At 38.3% G+C, this 23,047-nt stretch overlaps 1 protein-coding gene across 3 annotated transcripts in view; it reads left to right on the forward strand.

Annotated features, from left to right (window-relative positions):
• Cyrib (CYFIP related Rac1 interactor B) overlaps positions 1 to 23,047 on the forward strand; it is a 60,615-nt gene that overhangs the window by 13,257 nt on the left and 24,311 nt on the right. For all 3 annotated transcript variants that reach the window (XM_048359321.1, XM_048359322.1, XM_048359320.1), the window contains exon 2: positions 11,594 to 11,632. The gene's annotated coding sequence lies outside the window, so the exon portion shown is untranslated. The remainder of the gene's footprint in view (positions 1 to 11,593; positions 11,633 to 23,047) is intronic.

Genomic DNA, 23,047 nt, shown 5'->3' on the forward strand with positions numbered 1-23,047 from the left:
CATGCTTGCTATGAATATGCTCTACCATTTTAATCTTTTATCTATTTTCTGCTTTTGTTCTGTTTTTCAAATAGTATCTTATATATTTTCCCAGAGGGTCCCTATAGTACGGTCCTCTTAAATATGGCCTACAGTTCAGCTGGGATCACCGATGTGTGACCATGCCCAGCTTATTTGTGGAAGTGGGGTCCTGCTAACTTTTTGCCTTGGCTGGCCTCAAATTGTGATCCTCTTGGTCTCAACCTGGGATTTTATGTGTGTATCATCACACCTATCCATTTAATTTTTGAGATTTGTAATATCACCTGTGTTTCAGTGCTTTATGAAATAAAAATTATGATCTCTAGCAAAATGTATTGTACACACATAAGTTATATATTATTACTCTCTTTAAAGCAATTGTTTCCTTTTAGTTGTTCTTCTTAATGTCTGTTTTACTTATATATTTCTTAAAAATACTAAGTAGAGGTAGAGGATTTGGTATGAATATAGGGTATACTTAACTCTCAAGGATAGGAGAAATGTTGGTTTTCAGTGGAGTCCACTTTCTGCTCTTGAGTTGAAACACGAAAGGTTTTCAAAACAAAATTCAGTGTTGCTGATGTGCATGAAGAAGCATGTGAATTAGGAGATTTAGTCTTGTCCCCAAGTGGAAAATATACATTGTTCTTGGAGTAATCTGGAATACCTGAAAAAAAAGAAACTGGCTGTAGAGAGACTTTATAACAAACACCATCATTTCTGTAATGTACTTTCTCTCAAAAGTTTTTAGTTATTTTACTGACAAGACAATGATCTTGGTGTTTGGTCATTTTTCCTATTTATGTGATATTCAAACTTGATACTTTGTAAAGTTTTCCTATAAATCAGCTAGGTACAAAGATGTCTTGATTTATTCTGTGTTTAGCTTCTGTCTTTATTGTTTATATCTGTACTACAGATTTAGATTTATAAAATAGCTACACTCTACTTTAGATTAGGAGAGACATTATAGTTGACTTTCTCTTTGAGACCAGAATTTTTGGTTTTTCCCTCTTCTTTCTTCCCTTTCTGCCTCCTTTCTTTCCTTCCTTGTGCTGGGGTTTGAATCCATAACCTTGCAGATTATTTCATTTTTTAAAAATTTATTGCTAATATTAAGGAACACAGGTGGGCTACTGTTTCATAAGTCAGGTAATGAGTACATTTTTCTTTTTGGGATAATTTCAGGTGGCTCATAGAACTGGTGAAGAGATGAGGAATCCAGGTTCACTGAGTGAGCAGTAACCAGGTCTGGCTGGGTCCTGTGGCCACTGGTCTATTGTTATCACTGTGAATCATTTTCCAGGTCTCCCTGATTTTTGGACAGTCCTGTCAAGATAATTGCCTCAGTGTTTTGGTGTGGCCTCTCTTGTGAACTCTACATTCCTTTGTCTTTCACCTCTCAACATCTACAGTTGGTGTTTTATAGGCTTCTCAATTAAACATGTACAAAACTGGACTCCTGTTCCTTTTCAAATCCCACACCTGCTCCTTCCCTCCCTGGCAAATGTTTTGTAAGTATTTTGTAGGAAAGCCTATAATGTGGGTTTGTTATCTTATTATTTTCTTCATAGGTTATGTGTACTTAATAGCATATATGCTAATGTCGAGTACTTCATACTGAATCTCATGAAGAGGCCCTCTCTGTTGGGTTATGTATAGTTTTGGTGATAGTAAGTTTGATTCCTCATTCAGAACATAATCTGTTAGATCTCCCTGGTGTAAAGGGTCTCTCTGTTGTAATACTGTCAGACTGTGTTGTCTAGTTCCCCCCAAACTTATCAACCATGAGCTTAGTATAGGAAAGGGCAAGCACTCTAAAAATGGCCGCTAATCTGATTAGCAATAATCAATTATCAGGAAATTCAAAGAACAGAATTTTTAATGTTTGTCTTCTTTTTTTAGCATGGGAGAAAAGATAAGTAATTCATCATAAATCTGAAATATTGGAAAGGTGATTCATTCAACATTAAGAGCCCCGTAATTTGGAATACAAAGTTAACAGTTTATATACAATTGTTTTTATTTTGTTTTCTTTTCACTATGTGACTAATATATGAAAAATGGACATTAGGAACAAGATTATATTACTGGCTGATATAAATATGATTATTTACCAGTGATCAATAATTCCCCCTTGCCTTTCATTAGCATAGATAGTCAACATTTTTTCCATATTTACAGTTTCAGTATCCATCTCTGTATATCTATATATATTCCATTTTTACTGGTATCTTTAAAATATTCTTTCCTCTTACAGTGGGAAGAACAATGGAAAAGGTGACATAGATCAAGAAAGATGCATTATACTTATAACCTGACTTAATGGAATTGTAACTTCCTCATACATTGTAATCTCTTTTTTAATAATAAAATAAAATAGTTTCTCTCTTAATTTGAGAAAGCACAGTCTAGTTCTCGAGTGGCTGAAAATTTGTGTTTTGTTTCAGGAGCTTTTTCTCTCTAGATAGAATAAATACCTGCCAGATGCAAGTGAAAACAGTGAACTATATAATGAAACAAAGTCTAGGTACTTTTATATCTGATAGAATTCAGATAAAAGAGAAAAGGAGATAATAGCATAGAGATTTTGGGAAATGAAGTTTCTCTGAGCTGCATACTTGTGGACATTGAGCACATTGGCCATTGAGAATTTGGGGACTAACAATGAACATTCAGAAGGACATTATGCTGGTGAATTCTCAATGTTGTTTCAGTCTTAGTTGAACAAAGCCTTTTTTATTTTTATTTTTTTAAAGATTCAACTTAGATTTATTGCATTGTCAACCCTATGAAAGTAAATTGTAAAACAATTATTTAAAGTAAAAACATTTTACTAGGCTTAATTAGTGAAGGTTACTGAAGATGTGACATTTAAATGAGAAGTTAAGAGGTGAATGTGACTGACATAAAAATAGCCCTCTATACCATGTGATTGAGTTTGCAGTATGCAGTGGAGATAACAGTGCCTTTTTCTTAAGGATTTAAGTTTTATTATGTATCTCTTTGTTAAGAATCAGATGGTATTTTTCTCTTGCTTCTTTTAGAAGAAAATATTCTCCTTTTCCAGTTTGGTGGATATACTAATATTCAACCTTTTTAAAAGTTGTTTTACTTAGTTCAAAGCATATGAAAATTGTCTTTGGAAGTTGTTAGTGCCAGTGGTGCTTTTTAATATATGAGACAAAGTCCAACATCATCACTCTCTAGCTTTCTCTGACACTCTCCTCTGGAATTAAATCACTCCCTCATCTGTTTCTCATAGGATCTTAACCGCAGAACTCTGAAGTAGCATCTTATTTAATTATCCTGTATTGTAGTGATTTGTTTACAAGTCATCTCCTAGACTGTGAGCATCTTGAGGGCAGGTCTTGTTTCACTCTGTGCTTCATACTCTGTCTTGTATATAACATCTAGCCTTTTGGAGCTCCTTTCTTGATCTTTGTTGAATATTGAGCATATTATTTTATATTATGTGAAAAGCTATTTAATCTGAAATTTTTATTAGTTTGATTGCTACTAATACACCATCAAGTAGACAGTACATAATAATCTGTGCTTACTGTTGTGAGTTGATTTGTTTTGCCACTATTATGTTGTTGTTGTTGTTGTTATCATCATTTTGGTGGCACTGGGGTTTGAACTTAGGGCTTTTTGCTTATTAGGTGCTTTACTGCTTAAGCTATCCCTTCACTCCTTTTTTCTCTGATTAATATTGAGGTAGGTTCTCACTTTTTCCTGGGGCTGGCCTGAACCTTGATCCTCTTACCATAATCCTTTCTGAGGTAGCTAGGATGGTCTCAAACCACAATCTTCTCTGTCTCTGCCTCCTTAGTAGTTAAGATGATAGACATGAGCCACTGGTACCCAGCTTGATTACATTAATTTTCAGTAGAAGGTACCTGTTGTCATAGATTTGATCAATTGTCTAATATCTATATATTGATTTCTTATCTTTTCCAAACAAATCCTTTTAGCACAATGATTGATTTTTTTAACTGTAGATGCATTATTTCAGTCTCCTATCTTTAAAGATGTCTGCTTATTTATTCACTCAACACAAAACACACAGACACAGAAAGAGAGAGAACTTGATATATCAGATATTTGCTTATTTCTGAAGAGAACAGTACCAATAGGTGCTGTGATTTCACTGTTCACTAGGATTCACTAGGAAAGGACTGACATTTCAGTGAGTGATGTAATGTCTTCTGGGGTCCATCGTGGAGAGCTTAACCCACACTGAGAATTCATTCTGCTGGTACTATCTTCACTAAATTTCTCTTGTAATTGTAGGCTGTAACCAGTAACAATCTAGTGTTGATAGGTTATTATAGACTTGTTCTTACATATGCAAGTGTTGTTTCCACAGGAAGTCATTACCTCCTTTCAGGATAAAGATCTTATTTCTTTTGTTTCTCAAGCACTGCTAGACATAAAACAGAGATTGTAATCATGGTGTTGAATTGATGAACATAAACTCCCTGACATTCTGATACTACTTAAACTGGGTCATTGTCTGTACAAAGATGGTAATGATAGGGCCTATGCAGAGAAGTTACTGTTGTTCCCAACATGATAGGTGAGGCTTGGCAAATAAGCTAGTGATAGTGTGGTATGTCCTTCATTCTTTGAGTTTTGAGAGAGAGAGATTGAGAGTATGTGTGTATGTGTACATGTGTACACACAGGTTCTGAGCCTTATACTCTTAATAGCTTTTTTCCCTCAGGGTTGCTGCTTTGACCTGACCCACACCTCCACTTCTGGCTTTTAACTGATACATTGGAGATGAGAATCTCTCATCTGCTTGGACTGGCTTTCAGCATAATCCTTAGATCTCAGCTTCTTGAGAACCTAGGGTAACAGATGTGAGTCACATGCCTAGCCTCAAATGTTATGACTAGATATTGTCTGCCTTTCTAAGAGCATAGAATACTTTGTGAAGTTTGTGTTATTGTTTTCTTATTTCAACTCTTTCTACAAATGCAAGAACCAAGAACCATTCTTCATGTGCAGGCAGAATGAAGTCAAGGCTGTGGGGTGAGGTGTAGCCCTTATTACATGGCTAACAAACCCCTGTATGCAGATAAAACATTACCATATCTGGAGTTGCTCACTTTTACATAAAATGTGTTTCTCAATCTCGGATTAGACAATCCTGACAGAATAGTAGAAATGATGCGTGGGCATCTTAAAAAGGCAAATGTCTGGTGAACCAGTGTCTGCTTGGCTCTTTGGCTTGTGTAGTTGAAAAAAATGGGTCAGTGGTTCATAGATGACTGTGCTGAGCAGCTATTTTTGCTGATGGTGCTGGGCAGTGGGGGCTGTTAGTATTCTATACAGATGGAAGTAATACAAGGGAAGGTGGATTTCCTAAAAAAACACAGCTAGGGCTGGGAATATGGCCTAGTGGCAAGAGTGCTTGACTCGCATACATGAAGCCCTGGGTTCAATTCCCCAGCACCACATATATAGAAAACAGCCAGAAGTGGCACTGTGGCTCAAGTGGCAGAGGGCTAACTAACCTTGAGCAAAAATAAATAAATAAATAAAAGCCAGGGACAGTGCTCAGGCCCTGTGTCCAAGGCCCAGCACTGGCAAAAAAAAAAAAAAACAAAAACAAAAACAAAAAAAAAAAACAACACAGCTAGAGATTGGTTTTATTATTGCTATTTTTTGTTGCCAGTCTGGGCCTTGAACTCTGGGCTTGGGTGTTATACATTAAGCTGCCTTGACTCAAGGTTAGCACCCTGCTACTTGAGGCACAGCTCCGTTTCTGGCCATTTTGGTAGTTTTAGAAGCAGAGTCTTACAGACTTGCTTGACCAGGCTGGCTTTGAATTGAGGTCTTGAGATCTCAGCCTACTATGTAGCTATGATTACAGGTGTGAGCCACCACTACCTGGCTTGGTTTATTTATTTTTTTGAGACAGAGTCTTGCACTGTTGCCCATGCTGACCTGGAACTTAAGGTCCTCCTACCTCAACTTTCCAAGTGCTAAGATTCAGGTGTGTGCCACATCCTGCTAACATGAAATGTAGGTAGCAAAGCACTCACCGGTGAAACTGCTTTAGAATTGCACAGATGCAATTCTCAGTGTTGGGAGTACTAGAGAAAGGCTAGGTGAAAGTGGAAGTAGCTTTAAACTGGACTTTGAAGGATAAAGATATTTTAGGAGGCAAGGAGTTCCTTTCCAGAGGGAAGTGGATTTTAGGGCTGGAATGGGCCTAGACTATGAAGGGGCTCTACTCAGATCACTAGCAGGATGTGTTGTGGTTATAGCCCAGAACCAGAATGAGGATTCTTAAATATATCAGTTAGAGAATGTATCCTGAAAGGTATTGGGAACAGTTAGAAAATTTTCAGATAGGGCAGTCTTCAGATAAAATTAGTGCTTCTCGTGGAGAAGATGTATTTCAGAAGAAGGTGAAGTAAAAGATTTGCATTTTATACCAGCTGCCTAAAATTTAATTTTCTTAAGTTTCGTCTTTTTCATTTGTGAAATGAAGTTGAAACAGGATATGCTTTCCAAGGCTTTATTTGTAGCTTTTTCAATTTCTTTGACTCTGTGGGTGCTTTTTTTTTTTTTTGGCCAGTCCTGGGCCATGAACTCAGGGCCTGAGCACTGTCTTTGGCTTCTTTTTGATCAAGGCTAGCACTCTGCCACTTGAGCCACAGCGTGACTTCTGGCCGTTTTTTATATAAGTGGTGCTGAGGAATCGAACCCAGGGCTTCATGTAAACGAGGCAAGCACTCTTGCCACTAGGCCATATTCCCAGCCCCTGGGCTTTTCTTTTATTGAATTCTTAGAGAGTACTCATAGACCAGGTTTCAAAATTAAGTTATAAAGATGAATTTAAGAGTCAAGATATCTTAGGTTAAAAGCTCTGAAATTAGGGACTTCGTATACTACTTTAAATATTTCATCTAGGACCATGTTGGCCTAAATATTAAATAAGAACATGTCAGACTAATTAAATGAGTGCTGGTGTTATATGAAATTTGATGGGCTGAAGTCCTAGGCATACTTTTGTAGAACGTAGAGTGGTAACCTTTGAGAGACTGTGTACATTAGATAATCTGGATTATAGAGGAGCCACTAGTACACATTATAGTTGCCTGGTTCTTAGAAATTGCAGATTCTTAACCCCCAGAATTTAGTCAATAGTAGCAACTCAGGAGCTACATTTATAGCAGGCTCAGATATGGATAGTTTATGAGTCATCTTCCAAAAATAGCTTTTACTTGTGTCCAGTTACCAAACCAAACAGCACATATTTAAAATATAGAATTTGATGAACTTTGCTATAAGTCATCATCCATGAAACCATCATTAATGAGCAAACCCATTACTCCCTGAAGTTTACCACCCCTGCTCTACCACTAGAGCCATAGCACTACTTCTGGCTTTTTTGTTGTTTTTTTTTTTTTTTTTTTTTTTTTTTTTTGGCCAGTCCTAGGTGGTGAACTCAGGGCCTGAACACCGTCCCTGGCTTCTTTTTTGCTCAAGGCTAGCACTCTGCCACTTGAGCCACAGCGCCACTTCTGGCCATTTTCTGTATATGTGGTGCTGAGGAATCGAACCCAGGGCCTCATGTATACGAGGCAAGCACTCTTGCCACTAGGCCATATTCCCAGCCCACCTTTTTTGTTGTTTATGTGGTACTGAGGAATTTAATCCTGGGCTTCATGTATGTTAGGCAAGCACTCTACCACTGAGCCACATTCCCAGCCCAGTGCTTGCTTTCTTGATGTGGAGTAGCATCATTTCTAGGCTTTGGCCAAATGGTTGGTCTTCTGTGTGGATCAGCTTCCAACTAATTTAATCCTCACTATAACTCAGGTAGGTAGGTATTACTGCTGTCCTCAAGTTTGTAGGTGAGCCAAGGTAGAGGCTAACTTGTCCAAGGCAGTGCCTGACAGTGTGGTTCCAGAGATACTCAAAGTGCATTTTGCAAGCCAGCATTTCTTTGTAAACTGATTGTTGGCTGTCAGCAGAAAGTTCGAATTTGTAAGCTTTTTACAATTTTAATTTTTGTTTTTGTTTTTGTTGCCAGTCCTGGGGCGTGGACTCAGGGCCTGAGCACTGTCCCTGGCTTCCTTTTGCTCAAGGCTAGCACTCTACCTCTTGAGCCACAGCGCCACTTCCAGCTTTTTCTATATATGTGGTGCTGAGGAATCGAACCCAGGGCTTCATGTATACGAGGCGAGCACTTTACCACTGGGCCATATTCCCAGCCCTACAATTTTAATTTTTCTAGCAGTTTTTTTCTAATAATTTTTATAAATGTGTTGGATCAGGTTGGACATAAATAGTCTAGCTATACGCTGGATCTGTTTTCATCTTCTAAAAGAAGGAGCTTGTGAATACTCAGGTGTGTGTATGTGTGTGTATTTTGAATGTTTCTGTCAACAATTTTTCAATTGATGGTTATGATTATGAAAAACAACTTTTATTTTTAATTATAATACTTAGGGAAGGACAAAGTTTATTCAAAATCTGCTGGTATATTTAGGCAACAATTGAAATTTGAAGTAGAGCAGAGCTTGATGCTGGTGTCTCACACTTGTAATCCTAGCTAGTCACGCTGAGATCTGAGGGCCTTAGTTCAAAGCCAGCCCAGGCAGAAAAGTCTGTGAAGACTCTTATCTCCTAACCACCAGAAAACCGGAAGTGGTATTGGGCTCAAAGTGGTAAAGCACTAGCCTTGAGCAAAAGAGCTCAGGGACAGTGCCCAGGCCCTTGAAAGAAAGTAGAACAGATTCCTATAAGTCAAAGTATTGTAGGATTCAAGCTTATCAGTTTCTCTAAGAGTGATGGAAAGCCTACCTGTTTCTTGTCAGCGTAAACATGACATGGAAATTAGAAATTCATTGAGTCACTGTCCTCGAACCACTTTTTACATGCCTCACCACTTCATCCTTTCCCTAGCATATAGAATTGTTGAGGGGGGTGGAGAGAAGATTTAGGAGGGGAGAAAAGCCTGGAAGGCTTTGTTTTCATTGAATGCAGCTTCTGTTTCCAGTCCTCCCCTTTCCTAGCCACTTCTAGCCTTTGAATGCTTATTTTGCATAAACTAAGACTTTAATCCTTAAGAACAGGTGAAATACATGAACCACATAGACAGGTTACAATGAGTTGAAAAGCATGAAGTTAAAGTCCATGAGCTTATCATCACTAGTTTCAGAACCAGGTTAGCTACTTTGTTCCTTCCCTACCCAGTCATGCTCTGTGTATCTTTTATAGTTAAAAAAAATCATACACACATACTTCTCTAAATAATACTATTACTTCTCTAAATAATACTATTTTATTTGGGGGGGGGCTATAAGTCTTATGTTTTCTTCTGAGACTTTGTAACTTTGTTATTTCAAGATTCTTGCAGGTGGCTGTATTTTTTTTTTTTTTTACTGTTTTGTAGGTTTTCATAGAGGAGAAAGTCACAATTTCTTCTTTCTCAGTTTTCTCCTTAGATAACAAATAGGGTACACTTTTTGGTGTGTGTGTGTGTGTGTGCGCACATGTGTGTCTGTTTCTTGGCTATAAGCTTTTTTGTTTTTTAATTTAATTTTATTGTCAAGGGGATGCACAGAAGGGTTACAGTTACATATATAAGATAGTGATTACATTTCTTGTCAAACTTGTTACCCACTCCCTCATTTTTTTCCCACTTTCCCTTCTCTACCCCCCTTGGGTGGTATGTACTTGACCATCAAATAGCTACTTATTTCTAGGTGTCTGTAGTGAGTTTTAGGGGAAACATTTTGTTAGCAAACAAAACAAAACAAAAGCAGAAAGTATTAGTTCATGTCCATTTATAAAGACATAATTTAAGAGAAAAATTTGAGGAAAACCACCATGGTCAGACATTGCACATAAATAGCTTCCTTTTATATGCTGAAAAAAGTGAATGGTGCCCCACAGTGTAGACAGCTTGAAGTTCTAGAGCATAAGTTGCAAACTGATGGGAGTTGCCACATGCAACCTTCCAACTCTTTTGTTTGGCCTGCTGAGTATTTCTTAAACTTGCCTCATTAAATTCAGTTACAATTAAAATCTATTTGATATGAATATGTAGCACTGGATTGCCTGTCTATAGCATGGTATGTTAATCGCAGTGGCACAGTTTGGGTGAAATGTTAGTAAGCCAACCTCATAGGCATTCATCTTTGCAACCTGTGTTCTGGAACCTGTTGAATAGAGAAGAAATAATAAAGTTAATACTGCTGGTGTAGGGGACCCTTCTTCAGCTTTTAATAGGAGATTGCAACCATGAGGATTTAGTCAGAGATTAGGCAGAACACAGAGTGGATGAGAAAGAGTACACGGAAGAGGTATGAACAGGAGTAAAGGGATAGAGTTATCTCCTGAGATGGAGGGGACTGCAGGTAGATCAGATTTGGGGAGGGAGGATGGAGGAGTTCACTTTTAGACAGCGTGTTGGAGATACTGAGTAGTCATTGGCCATGACTGAGTAGTCAGTGGCCATGTGAGTGAAGCTAGAGAGAAATGACTGGACATGAGAACTTGAGGTTTGTAACTGGTACAAGAGTTGGAAGACAAATGTGATCATACAGGGAGCCTTGGGCAGGTCAGCTTTAGGAGTTTGAGGGACAAGAAGGAGTTAAAGGAGATGGAGAAGAATGTGCTGTGAGAACGTGTGAAAAAGAGTGCATGTGGCATCCTGAAAACTAGTGGTGTAATCTGGTATCACTGTAGAGAGCAGAGCCGGAGAAAGGAGCTTTCTTGCAGATAACTTAATTGGGGATTTATTGGTATGAAAAAGAATTGGGAGTCAGGGGCAGCAAGAATTTTATTGAGCTGATTACTCCTTTGAACAACTCAAGGAAGTCTTGAGAAAACAAGATTGTGCAAAGCAGAAGGGAGTATTGATTTACCAGGCCCATTCCCCACTGGTCAAGGGTTTCCCGTTGTGCTAACATTTTTCTAACTGCAAGTTGTGTATGATTGGATAGCATCTCTGAGAGTCCCCAAGTACACAGTGAACTAGAGGTCTGCCAGGGGCAGATGCCTGCAGGGGAGTGAAAATGAGAGGTAGCACAGAGGTGTAACCTTAGTAGCTAAGATTACAAGTACCTGCCTTGTCGGTTTATTTTTTTTTAAATATTTGCTAGACACAACAACACATATTTCAGCCTATAGAAAACAGTGTAAAATTATGTACTATCCCTTCAAGATGCTGCCCAATAATTTTGTAAATGGAAATTGTGTGTTAAATCCAAGACTTTGTTTGTTTTGTCAGTTGTGGAGCTTGAACTCTGTCCTTGGCCCTGCCCCTGAGCTTTTTTGCTCAAGGCTAGTGTTCTACCACTTTGAGATACAGGGCCACATTTGGTTTTCTGGTGGTTAATTGGAGAGGAGAGTCTCACAGACTTTCTTGCCTGGGCTGGCTTTGAACCACGATCCTCAGATCTCAGCCTCCCGAGTAGCTAGGATTATAGGCATGAGCCACCAGCACCTGGCTTGGACTTTATTTTTAAAGTTATCTGTAATAGCTTATTTAAAAATATAGTAATGTTTTAGACTCTTCCTTTTTTCTTTCTTTAAACAGATAGAAGGACAAGAACAGAATCACCAGCACTGGCTGAAGGTAAATATGTCTTTGGGAAATGATATTCAAGTATAAATGAAAAGTCATTATTTAAATTAAAATCCAGCTTGGCTAAATGTGTTGTAAGGAAAAATGTATGTTTTGCTGTACTAAAAATGTCTGTAGAAAATACTGTCTATCTTCTGGTTTAGAATAGGAAGTAGTGGAGAGAGTGTAATTAATTAGAACTTTCCTTTACAGCTCTCTTTCAGTAGGAGAGGTGAGTGGTTTTCTTTAGATTCCTTTTTACGTCATTTTAATTATCACTAGTATCGTTGATCACTAAGGGTCTAAGCTATAATTTTAGTAGCTTAAAAAGTGAGTGCATGAATATATGTGTATATGAGTACATATGTGTATACATAATATCCTCTCACCTTGCAAACAAAACACACTTTAATACTTTTTTTTTTTTTTTTTTTTTTTTTTTTGCCAGTCCTGGGGCTGAAACTCGGGGCTTGGGCACTGTCCCTGAGTTTCTTTTTGCTCAAGGCTAGCACTCTACCATTTGAGCCACTGCACTACTTCTGACTTTTTCTGTTTATATGGTACTGAGGAATCAAACCAGGGCTTCATGTATGCTAGGCAGGCACTGTTATCACTAAGCCACCTCCCCAGCTCTGTACATTATCTTAAGTAAGAAGTTTACCTACTTCTGGGCTTGGTCCTTTAAAAAAACAAACCCAAACTTTAGAAGTAAAAAATTCTTAGCCAAATATATAGTTATCATTACAAGATCCCGAATATGTTTGTAATAAATTACTTATTGCTTGCAGCAAGTTAATAGATAGTAAAACATGTATTTTTAATAGAAGTACATTGTTTTTCAATTAAAAATGATCAATTCTGAATGTCTGTGTTTGTCCAAGTCAAAAACAGGGTGCATTAAATTTCAGAATCAGCCTGTCATTTTATTACAGCTGATGCAATAAATTTTCCCAGTGGTCCTTCAGAGTTGTCACCACCTACCTATTTTGTGTTACTGGTTCTTAACCAGTTTGTATATGGAGGACTTACTTGGTAATCAGTGATGTTTATGAATGCTACCCCAGAAAAATGGCTGTGATAATGATTCATGATTGACTAAAATCAAATACCTGGAATTAAGGAAAACAGTTAGATTAAAACAGTTACCAAAATAAAAAAAATGACAGAATAATATATTTCACACTAGAATATTAGTTATAGGAACAGTTGTGCTACTCACTAATTTTAATTAGTGATGAGCCTACAACAGCTGCAATATGAAAATATATGTAATTTCAATCAATGACAAATTCATAGGTCCTTCAGGTATGACTAGTTTGTTTAATAATCTTGATAGAATTACACATTTCCATATAGAAGTTAGCATAAAGTTTCCTGCTTAGAATATTAGAACATTGCATTCTTTCCGTAGACCCCCAGATTAAGAACCAAGATTGAGAACTTCTGTTAATGGAAAAAATCAAATCAATCTTATTTTTACCATCATACTTGAATAAATGTTTTTTGTGTCATATGCAACTGGTCGTGATTGTGCATGCCTCCCGTTCCCAGCACTCAGGAGTTGGAGGCAGGAGGAATTAGTTTGTGGCCAGCCTGGGTTACACTGAGAACTTAACTCAGAAGAAAAAATAAAGCAAAGCTATATACCCATTTTGTAAACATATCCTAATTAATCTTCATCTTTAAAGTATGAAGTTTGTGAAATAGCTTTGAACAATTTTTGGTTGCTGGCCAATAATAGCAGGAAAAAGAACAGTATTTACTGCAAAAGAGAATTGAAAATAGATGTTGAACTTTGGAGTTCCCTGCCTGCTTAGAGCTTGCATATTAGCTTGAAGGTACATGAAGTAAATATGTAAACATGAATGTATATATCTTCATACATGTATCATCACGAGATACAGGAAGCTTTTTGTTTGTTTGTTTGTTTTTTTGGCAAGTCCTGGGGCTTTGACTCAGGGCCTGAGCACTGTCCCTGGCTTCTTTTTGCTCAAGGCTAGCACTCTGCCACTTGAGCCACAGCGCCACTTCTGGCCATTTTCTGTATATGTGGTGCTGGGGAATTCAACCCAGGGCCTCATGTATAGGAGACAAGCACTCTTACCACTAGGCCATACCCCCAGCCCCTGAGATACAGGAGTTTTTAATGAGAGAATTGTCATGATTGTTATTGGAGGAATGCAGATATAAAGTACATTGATGCTTACGATCTGGAAACACAAAAATGGTACAAGTTTCCGGTAGCCCACTGGTGCTTTGCCGTGCCTTCAGTAGTCTGAATCTAGTACTGTACTCCACAGTACTAAAAAAATAACTATTTTTGGCCATTGTGGGGCTTGAACTCAGGGCTTTGAGCCCTTTTGCTCAAGGCTAGCACTGTACCATTTGGAGCTACAGTGCCACTTTTGGTTTTCTGGTGGTTATTTGGAGATAAGAGTCTCACAGGGGGGACTTTTCTACCCAGGCTGCCATTGAACCTCAATCCTTAGGTCTCAGCCTCCTGAGTAGCTAGGATTGCAGGCATGAACCACCAGCACTGGGCAAAAATATCTTTTTTTTTGATAAATGAGACCTTTTAAAAATCAGCTTTAATAATAGTATTTAGTCGATGGTGTTAGGCCTTAGTGTTTATTTATTTATTTTTTGCCAGTCCTGGGCCTTGGACTCAGGGCCTGAGCACTGTCCCTGGCTTCTTCCCGCTCAAGGCTAGCACTCTGCCACCTGAGCCACAGCGCCCCTTCTGGCCCCGTTTTCCATATATGTGGTGCTGGGGAATCGAACTGAGAGCTTCATGTGTAGGAGGCAAGCACTCTTGCCACTAGGCCATATTCCCAGCCCAGGCCTTAGTGTTAAAAAACAATTATGGAATATGCTTTGAAATTTTACCCAGGTGCTGAGCAAGTGGTATATGCATACCAGCACTCTTAGCACTCGGGAGGGTTAGTCCAGCCTGGGGAGAGAGGGAGGAAAAATATTTGTCATAATGACCATCTGTGTGGTAAGATCAGAATGTCATGAATAAACCCCGGCTAGATTTTTGTTAGCATTATATGAAGTGTAGAAAATTACTCAAGTACATAATTTAAAACTTCTGATATAAAGAAGAGAAAAATATATTTACGTTAGTATAATTTTAATATATTTTTATTATGTGCGGGAAGTGATACATTTAGAATATTAATTTAACAAAGAAACACCTGCCATTTTATTTTATTTTACTTTTTGCCAGTCCTGGGGCTTGAACTCAGGGCCTGGGCACTGTCCCCGAGCTTCCACTTGAGCTGTCACAGCCCTACTTCTGGCCTTTTCTGTTGATGTGGTGCTGAGGGATCAAACCCAGGGCTTCATGAGTGCTAGGCAAGCACTCTACCACTAAGCCACCTTCCCAGCCAATCTCTGCCCTTTTGCAGTTTACTGTGATACAAATGATACAAACCTTGAAAGCGATCTAGTTAAGATATTTTCTTAATTAACATTGTATGTTTTTACTAATGTTCATACTTTAAAAAGACTTTCTCCTTTCCTCTGAGGACGGACATTTTGCCCAGTGTTGAAATCTTAGTATTCATTTCTTTCAGGAACGTGAAGTTTTTTACAATTATTTTGCATAAATGACATGAGCTTTTATGACTGTACATACTGCCATTGTATGTGAAATGCAGTAGATTTTGTTCATCGACTTAATCCCTTTTCTCAGGCCCTCTGCAGGATACTGCAAATAGAAAAATTAAGGGAGAGTCAGGCTTTTAAAAAATGGTCCTACTTCCCTTTATATTCTTAGTCTATGATGTTGAAGATGGTTCTAGTGATAAATGTTTACTAAATAACTACTTCTAAACTTTTTGTTCTCTTTCAGAAGCTAATCCTCATAATTACTAGGTTCATAATTTTTTGTGCATATAAATATCTATAGTCTGATGGATGACTTTCTTTTGATTTTAGTGTGTTTGGAGATATCAAGTATTTAATAGTTTGTCAAGTGGTGCTGGGATTGTTTAGTTCTGGGAAGCTCTTCAAAATTAGAACCAGTGAGAAAAAGTGATTGCATTGAAGATAATGGAAGGCCTCTATACTTGTTTTTTTCTTTTTCTTTTTTCCTGGTAGTAATGGAGTTCAAACTCAGAGCCTCACATGCATTAAATAGGTTCTGATCAATCACCCAGCCTTTACAAACAAAAACAAAAAACTTTGGTTTTTAATAGGATCTCAAATTTTTGCTCAGGGAAAGCCTTGGACCATCCTCCTACCTTTATCTAAGATTATAGACACATGTCCCAGCTTGTTGGTTGGGGGGCTCGTGTGGGGGGAGGGGTGTCTGACCTTGAACCATCATCTTCCTGATCTCTGGGCTGGGATCACAGCCACAGTACTTGACAGTAGTTTGTGCTTCTTAAGGACAGGATTATTTGAAGTTTGTAAACATTTTTCCCCAAAAGTTAGCTGAAGTTTTTAATCAGTGGCTAGATAGCTTACTTGATGTAAATATTTTAGAGTAAATTGACACTAAAATGGTTGTACTTGAATCTTCCCTTTTAGTATAGATGGTCCATTCCAGGGTTAAAATTACTTACTAAAGATATTAAGCCATTCTACCTGATGTCTCCTTTTCAGAGGAACATTAAAATAAGAGCCCTTGGTCCACACAGAAAATTAAGCTTGATCTTAGGGATAGATTTTGGCTATTATTGCCATAGAGCTTAAGAACAACTATTGAAGATAAATTCAATTATAGTGAAGAATATTGTGAGGGAAATATTACTGTGTAAACCAGCTTTAATATCTTACCAACAAATCTCACCTTGCTAATATTGCTCTAGATTTTTCTCAACCATTGTGGAGTTTACATTTGAATTATACCTTCATAGGTAACTAACACATTCTGTTGTGTTTGACCTAAAGATAACTTATTTTATGAATGTTGTTGGTTTAAGTATTCTCTTTTGTACTTGAAGTGCTCATTCATTAATTAACATGGTAAAAAAAATGTTGAAACTGGTTGTGTGACAGAATGCTGGAGACTAGAGTTTCAAAGATGAAAAAGCTGTAGACTTCTTCAGACTTTAATTCACCTTTCCTATAACACTCACTGAAAAACTAACACGTATTGTTTGTAAATAGTACCAAGGAATACAGGGGCTTATGTAAAAAGTAGATTTGAAAACAAAACTATTCCAGTACAGAGACAAAAGATACGGACCATTCTTACAGCATGATCCAAAGTGAAATATTAGAAAACCAAACATAGGACTTGGCCTGGTGATGCAGGCTTGTAATCTCAGACCTCCAGAGGCTCAAGCAGGATGGTATTATAAGTTTGAGGCCTACCTGGATGACATAGCAAGACCCATGTCCCCAATGTGAACAGACAAAAAAGGAAGGAAATAACTAAGTAAACCAACTTTAGAATTTAGTTTGTGTGCATAAATAAATAAAATGAAACTAGGGTAAAAGGGTGAAAAGTGTAGCAGTGGAGCTCACTGGACACTGATGAAAGTGAACTATGTAAATGAAAATGTTTATTTGTTTTGTTTTTGTTGCCAGTCCCGGAGCATGGACTCGGCCTGAGTACTGTCCCTGGCTTCTTTTTGCTCAAGGCTAGCACTCTACCACTTGAGCCACAGCACCACTTCGGGCTTTTAACTATATGTGGTGCTGAGGAATCAAACCCAGGGCTTCATGTATAGGAGGTGAGCACTCTTACCATTAGGTCATATTCCCAGTCCCTGTAAATGAAAATGTATGGGTAGAGATGGGAGGGTGGGACTGGAAGAATGAGGGAAGGAAGATGCTGTACAAAAGGAAACCTCATTACCTGGCGCATGTAACTGTTATCCCTGTACATCACCTTTATAATAACAATAAATAATAATTTACATAAACAAAGTGGCCAAATAGATGATCCCAAAGATGAAAGGATGGTTTAATGTTAGAAAATAATCAGCTCTGATAATTGTTACTTCTTATATTTTGTAAATTAAGTAGCAAAATGACAGCTATTATAATGATAGCAGTTTTGCCTCAGGATGACAGATACATTTTATGCAAAATCAGACTTTTTTCCAATAATTTTTGTTGGAACTTCACAATTACATGAAGCATAAAAGGCCAAGAATAGCTAAGACAATTATAAAAAAAATTATTCATTTATAGTATAACCACAAAGATGAGAATTGTACTGTTATCACAAATGGTGCCATAAAGAGACTATTTAGATGTGTTAGAGGCCACTAGAGGGAAGTATTTCCCTTGTATATAAGCATCAGAATTTCTGTTCAGAATTTCTTAAACTCTTGGGAAGAATGGTAGTATGTCATTAAGAGGATTGGTTACAAAGGTATTAGGCTGAAAGAATTAAGTGAAGAAGGGATGGAAAACATTAAAAACAAATGAAAGAGATGAGTTCCCACTATCACTATGCTGGAACCCATGGGCTGTACCTGCCTATAATCAGGGCATTGGATAATACTGTTCACACTACTTGAATAACGTCTCACCTATCCCAACTGGCTTCCTCTTCACCTGCCAGTGCCTCCTATAACACAGCCTAACAGGCACTCGGGTGGCAAAGATGTCTGTGAAGTGGCACTTAGAGATGATCAGTCCCAGCAAATACAGAGTAGTAGTAGTATAGCTCTGAAAAGGCAGTTAGGGGATTGAGAAAGACTAGAATAACAATTAGCATTGGTGACAAAGGAAATTAATATACACTTGAAAGTTGTCTATAAGCACGCAAAAAGATGCATTTATTTTTACTGATTATCAGGAAAATGGAAGTAAAAATGTCAGCCAGAAAGAAAGTCAAAAGAACACATATCTTTACAGTAAAAAACAAATCTTAAGTGTTGGAAAGGAAATGACTTTCAGGTACTGGTGGCTTTAGGAGAGGGGACGGGAAGAGAAGTTGGTTGGGGATGTTGAGAGTTTAGCTGAACAAAAAAGTAGAGAGGCCATCTATGTACTCAGCTAGTATTGACAAAAGAATTCAGGGTGATAATTTTATCTATACTAAACATGTGCCAATAGTTTTCCTTACTATTCCTTAAGCATTTCCATCTTGTACCATTCTGAATACTCCCATGTTATTCACTGATGGACTTTCACCAGCCCTTCCTACATTCTTAATTGTACCCAGCGTACAGCTCTGATTATAATTTGCATTGGTGGCCTAACCTTTAATGACTGGAGGTCAGGGAGAGTACCAGTAATCTTTAAACTAAACTCAGATGCCATAGCAATGTAATACACTGTTGTGGTTTACGTCCATGTGCTGATATCAGTTTATTATATTTATTGTTTGTGGCCTGTTACGCTAGTCTTTAAAATATCTTTCAGTATGACAAAAGCATAGTTAATTTTGACCTGCCTTTGTACTTCGATTATTTCTACTTTGGGATTTTCTCTGCATAGATTGTTCAGAATGTTTTAAGCACGATTTATGTATTTCTGTTAGTGCATTTAGAAACCCTGTTGATTTGGTTAGTTGAGCAGGTGAGAACAGGCACTTGGTGAAGTGCTTCTTATTGGAAGGTCTGTGGAAAGAGCTGCATTGAAGAGTGCAGGGAAGCAGGTACAAAGGTTCCCAAGAGAAAGGGCACTGGCTATGGCATAGAAGGAACTACGAGCAAGTTTGGGTTTTGTTCTGTGTATGACATCCATTGCATAGCTTTGAACAGGGGCAATGTGGTACCATTTATATTTTTACAGATTGCTTTGTTTTTATATAAGAGGCTGTAGGAGGAGGTGAGGGTCGCAGTGGGGATCTTGAAGTAGTCCTGGCAAGAAGCAATGGTGTCACAGACGAGGGTGGTGGAACAGGGAAGCCACAGCCTCCTTAGACCTAATGACAAAACTGTATTAAGGAGGAAGTGGCCATTGGGCTGATGCTTATGACGTGTGGTAAGATGAAGATGGGGGGATTGATCATTGAGCATTGCTAAGAACATGTAGAGTCATTGCCCCAGTGATTTCAGTAATGTGGGGTTGGGGCAAAAGCCTGGAGATGATGGAGAAGGAGAAAAGCCTCTTAGTACCAATGACCTTTTTAAAGGAATTTTGCTTGCAAATAGAAGCAGTGGAGTAGAGAGAGTGCTGGAGGGGGAAAGAGAATCAAGATATGTTTTTGCTTTATTTTAACATGGGAGGAATAAATGTATATAGTTCAAAGAGGAGGGGACTGAAAAAGAAAAACTCAAGTGGGAAGGAAACAGGAAATTTTTGGATAATGTCAAATGAAGAAAGTGTCTTAGGAAGGAGTGAACTGAGTCCAAAGCTGTTGCTTTTGTGAAAGCTGCCCTTTGAGTTGAGATTGATGCAAGTTCTACTGACCTTACAGAGACACCTGCATAGTTGTGTGTATAAAAGACAAGACTGAAATGAGTTAGGAGAATTGGAATTGAAAATGTAGAAAGCAGTAATGACCATTCATTTGCCAGTCTTACTATAGTGAGGACAGGAAAAGCAGTGAAATATGGTGGTAGGTTCAGGGTGATAGCTGTGTTGGGCGTAGATGCATGGCAATAGGCACAAGGTTGTAGGCACATGGGAGTAGGTGTGCGGTTGGAGGTGCATAGTAGTCATGAGGTGGTGGCAGTGTGGTGGTGGTGGCAGTGGCTGTGTGATGGTAGCAGTGTGATGCTGGAAGGTATGCAGTGGTGGCCACATGGCGGTGGTAGCCGTGTACAGGTTGAGGTAACCATGTGGTGGTAGCCACGTGATGCTAGTAGGTACATAGTAGTAGTAGCTGTGTGGTGGTTGCCATGTGGTGGTAGTAGGCACATAGGTAGTAAATAGTAGGTGTGTGGTGATAGCAGTGTGATGGTGGTAAACAAGGTAGATGTATGGTAGTGGTAGCTCTATGGTGGTAGGCAGGCATGTGGTAGTAGGCGCATGGTATTAGAAAGTGGCTCTGTGGTGATTAGAGTGTAATGGTGGTAGGCATGAGTTAGTAAGCACATGGTAGCAGTGTGATGGCATTTGATGTGTGGTGATAGTCAGCACATGGTAGATAGGTGTATAGTAACCATTTTGTAGTAGCTGTGTGATGGTAGGGAGCATAGTGGTATGAGGCACATGATTAGTTGTAGCTATGATAGTAGTAGTAAACTGGACAAGAGGAAAAGTGACACTAAACAGTAATGCTGTTCAGATTGTGATAAGTGTATCAGAACAGTAAACTGAGTGATGAGCTAAAAATTATGTCACCTTTTCACTTTATATCACAAAGGTATACTCTTAAAAAAAAAAGTATACTCTTACCTCTGCTTCCCCATGTTCCTGCAGATGATACATATACCACTGCATGCAGCCATTGAGTGAGATGGAGACTCATGAACTATTACACCCAGGCTGGCCTGGAACCACATTCCCCTGTTTCCACTTCTAAACTGGTCAGGATAATGGGCATCCGGCTGTCGAAGACATTTTTGATTGTATGTAGTGGGTTGACTCCCAGCAGGCCGCTGAGTATCCTACAGGGTAAGGCAGACCTCCACATAGAGGAATTATCCAGACCAAAACATTAACAGTGCAAGGGCTGACACACACTTTGCCAGACAGTCATCGTCAATATAAATGTTGGTGTATGAGATAAACTAAAGAAATTTTAAATTATTGAAGACTACAGAAGGAACAGGTCATTTTCTCTGGGTGTGTATGTGGGTAAAAAGATAATAAACTCTATAATCACTCTTTTCTGCCTCTGATACCTGTTGATAATCTCCTGTTCTGAGGACTAATTTTAGGACAGCATTTCAGCAATATTTTATTTTTGGTGCCAGTCCTAGGGCTTGAACTCAGAGCCAGGGCACTGTCCTTAAGCTTTTCCAGAGCTCTACCTGTGGCCGCCTGGGTGCTTACTTGGAGATCAGTCTCACAAACTTTCCTACTCCAGCTTTGAACCATGATCCTTAGACCTCAGCCTCCTGAGTAGTTAGGATTGCGAATATGAGTCACCAGCACCCAGCTTTCATCAATATTTTTGACACAAATGATCTGATTTGGAATTTTGAGACTCATTGAAAACTATTGCATTAAAAGGAGTAGAGCCATGTTATTTTTAGGAAGAGACTTTATAATCTCTTGTTTGCAATATAAAAACACCTGCCATTTATTTGTTAAATGCTTTTTGTTGTTGGGCACTTCAGGGTCAGTGCTTAATCTGTCAAACCCTCCTAATAACCATTGATAATGATAGGCAATCATCTCTGTTGTGCTAGTCTGAAAATGAGTCCCCAGAGAAGCTACCTATCATCCTTGAAATCCAACAACTACAGCTACAGTTGGAATCTGATTTGATTCCATAGATTAAACTCAACACTGAATGATGTACTGTTTTTTTTTCCTAGTAAAAACAAACAATGCTTTTGCAGATAGGGTTGTTCATCTAGCCATAGTTTTTTTGTCTAGGCTTGACTCAGGGCCTGGATACTATCCATGAGCTTTTGTGCTCAAAGCTAGCATTCTACCACTTGAACCACAGCTCCACTTCAGTTTTTTGGTAGTTAGTTGGAGATAAAATCTCACGGTCCTGCTTGGGCTGTCTTCAAATGCCTGTCTTCAAACGGCAGTCCTCACATCTCAGGCTTCTGAGTAGCTGGGATTATAGGTATGATCCACTGGCACCCAGTTTAGCAACAGTTCTGATGATATGTATCTGATTTCAGTTTTTATTAGGAAATTTGTATTTAGGAACAAATATTACACATATATTTGAAAGCTTTTAAAACCACAGAATGCTGCGTTTCCAGAATTTCAAAAATTTATTGAATAAAAGTTTTGGAATGAATTCAATGTAATTTGGATATGATGATATAGGGGGAAAGGCTTTTATCTTTTTCTTAGCTATGGAAAGTTTGCATGAAACTTTTAATAATATATAAATATAATGAAAAATTAAATATTTCCCTTATCTAATCTATTTTACCATACCCACATGGGTAAAACGTTGTATATAGTCAGAACATTGAATATTTAATAAAAGTCAAATAAAAAGATAGATCTCAAGGTCATATTTGCAAAGAAGGATCCTTTAGAATTTATCATTTACATTTATCAAACACATTCTGAGAAATGTGTTTTGTCTATTGGACTTTGATCTCTAACAAGTTACTGTTCATTTTGTTTTGTTTTTGTGCCAGTCCTGGGCTTTAACTCAGGGCCTGTGCACTGTCCCTGGCTTCTTTTTGCTCAAGGCTAGCACTCTACCACTTGAGTCACAGCGCCACTTCCGGCTTTTTCTGTTTCTGTGGTGCTGAGGTATTGAACCCAGGGCAAGCACTGTACCGCTAAGCCACATTCCCAGCCCACAAGTTACTGTTAAGCCTGTGTATTTATTTGTTTCCTCTGGGAAACAGAAGAACATTAACCAATGTTAGGAAGTAGTAGAGGAAGAGGGGCTAGGCAGCCCTGGTGACCACAGACCATGGTGCT

Source organism: Perognathus longimembris, chromosome 12, assembly GCF_023159225.1.
Source record: "Perognathus longimembris pacificus isolate PPM17 chromosome 12, ASM2315922v1, whole genome shotgun sequence".
NCBI classification, from domain to species: domain Eukaryota; kingdom Metazoa; phylum Chordata; class Mammalia; order Rodentia; family Heteromyidae; genus Perognathus; species Perognathus longimembris.